Genomic DNA, 2,864 nt, shown 5'->3' with positions numbered 1-2,864 from the left:
AAATCCTTCTGCACCAGATAGGACCCCAGCAGAAGCCCTTTGCTTCACTGCACCGGGGCTGAGCTCGTGGGCTTTGCAGCCCCGTTTCTGCTGAACACGCGTGGAGCACCCTGAGGTTCCTCCTCTCCGTGCTTGGTGCCCCAAGCACAGCGTTCCCTGTGTCCGTGGAAATGTCTTGTTTAGAAGGTAGGGAATTTGGAATGTGGCCACCAGAGAAACACCTCTAGACCTTCCTTTCCACGTGCAGCGCCTCTGTATGGCGCCGGCAGCCAGCCTGTCGCACCCGTCCCGCTGCTCTGCTGCCCCTTTCCTCTGCAGGAGAAAACTTGGAAATTGTCACTTATCCACAGCTTTCAGGAACTCAGAATTTCAGTTTTTCAGGGATCCCCGTTTTGGACTCCGGGTCTGAAGACAGCACAATTGCCAATGGATTCCCAAATGCACACACGTTCCTTTATACAAACTCCTGGAGACCTATAAAACCACTGAGGAGTAAACAGCAGGGGAGCCGGATCACAGTCTGGCGGAGATACTATGAGGGTTACCAGCTTGACAAGCACTTGCCATCATCCCAATCTCGGACCCGACAAATCACCCAATGGTGGTATTTTTAAGGCAAATTTCTATATATATATGCAATTTCTAATGGTCCTCCCTCTTGCTTCACACAAAGCTTTTGGAAACTGGCAGACTCCGAAAAGGTCTACATTTGACTCTGAACCTTTTGCTGAAGCTTCCTGCTGGAGAGAGGCAGGCGAGGAGGCCGCCGCTCCGCCTCCCACAGCATCGCGGTCTTCTCCGCATCCACACCGGCCGCCAGGCAGCGGTTTTAGGCTAGCACTTGACGAATTCAAGCAATCACGCAAGGATTCCCCGCAGTGCGAAGCAAGGAAATGAGTATCAGCTGTAAGTTGCATAGCTCTCCTGTTTCAGTTGATGGACGTGATTTTGAGCTTCCGTGGGGTGCTTTCTATCCAGAGCATTAGCTGGAAAACAATCCTTTCATTCTTTTAAAGGCTTCAGAACAAAGCTACGTCTAGTCCTGCATTCCTCCACCACAACCTTACGCAGATGCGTAAGTTGAGGCCAGGGCAAGCATGCACGGTATTTCTTCCTGAAAGCCTTCCAGCCTCCGTCTGTTTCCAGCTCAAATGATTCGCTACGCCAGAAGGGCCCCGTGCGTTCGGTAAAGTACTCCACGTACTCACCCACCCTCTCCTTGAATCCAGGGAAACTTTTAGTCGCGACGATACCCCCGTGACATGGCATTTCACAGCTCACGGATAGAAACGGCACTTCGGGGCTGTTTTTCTTCTTCTGGCCCGTTCTGGATGTCCACTTAGGCTGAAAAAAACCACGTCCAGAAGTGCTTCTCTCTTCCCTCCGGGAGGAAGGAGCCTAGGTGGTGGCGATACCCACTTCTGATCAGATGATCTTCACTACCATGGAAAGACAGCTCCTATTCTCCACCCGAGACTCAGCCGCTCGGCCGGCCGAGAGCCACCCGCTGACCTTCCTTCGTGCTGGGGCTGCTGACGCGCGAGATACCAAACAGAACTCATCAGCTTGACCGGGATTTGCATTTTGGCAGGAAGACTGACCGGCTCAAACTGACCGACATCATTTTATCGCGCCAGTTACCGGCACACAGGTGGATTTCCTTATTTTCTGCCGGCCTGGCGTTCCCGTGCCTTGCTCCCAGGCAGCCAGCTTTCACCTCCCAACAGCCATTTCACTTGTCCTCGGAGACGGGGTCACATCCTCAACCAAAGCCACCTTGACAATCACCCCTCTCCACTCCTGGAGTCTCGCCGGCAGCGGGGCTGGAGCCAGCACGGAGGGGACGTGTTTTGGAGGATATCCCTGCGGTAGGGAAGCTCGTCTGGCGGGAGCATCTTGCTGCTGCCGCCCCCTCCAACAGCACATCGTCAGTGACGCCCTTCCCAGTCGCCCTGGCACCAGACGAGGTTATGCGATCAAAAAGGTGGTTTTTTTCTTTTTAATCAATAGAGTTTCCAGAGTTCGAGCAAAAAGAGAATAGAAACTTGAGAGGGGATGTAGGAAGCACCTGCAAAAGACGAGTTGAAGATATAGAAACAGGACTAGTTTTCTTTACTGAGTGTTTTAGGCGCTTAAGCATCCGTGGAGATGGGGACACATCTCCCAGCATCCTCAAGGGCATCCAGTAGACAAGACGTACCCGTTTCAGGCTGGTTTAAAACGCCGCTTCCTCCCTGGAGGGTGAGGATGGGAGGGCAGCGACCAGCGCTCTCACTGCCTGCTCTCTGCCATGCCACGCCGAATGTGCCGCCTCTCCTGGTCCCCCTACTCCACTTCTCCCATCTGCCAGCAAAGTGGGGGCACTTCGGATCCTCTCCCCAAAGCAGCAGGATGACGTGAAAGGCGCCAGCCTTCGCCCGGTTTCCTCGGCTCAGAAGTCCTCCAAGGCGCGGTCCCTCCTGTTGGGAAGACGACGTTTTGCGAAACTCTTATTCCATCAACATTTTTCCGAGCCCGGCTTAACGCGGTGAGCTTTGCACCAGGGCTGAACGCGTTACCCGAAATGGTGAAATCCAGACCGACGAGAGGGTTGTTGGGGAACTTTCCTCCTCCCAGCCCAGTCTTCCTCCTCCGAACATCCCTCAAGCACCACGCGGGCGTCCAGCTAGGCCACTTCCATGGTCTTCTTTAGATCGCTTTCCGGGGAAGCTCGGCCACGGCCGCCCCTCCCCGCCGAGCCTGGTGGTAGAAAGCAGCTGGGCGAAGATGTGGTGCCGCCCACAGACACGAGCGGCCTCCATCGCCAGCGCCTCCTCCGTGCTGACCTCGAGAGGGGAGCTGGGAGCTGAGTTTGGGGCTCACCT

This window comes from Pygoscelis adeliae, unplaced genomic scaffold, assembly GCF_000699105.1.
Source record: "Pygoscelis adeliae isolate BGI_AS28 unplaced genomic scaffold, ASM69910v1 Scaffold1090, whole genome shotgun sequence".
Lineage (NCBI taxonomy): Eukaryota > Metazoa > Chordata > Aves > Sphenisciformes > Spheniscidae > Pygoscelis > Pygoscelis adeliae.
Note: the sequence above shows the minus strand (reverse complement) of the source record.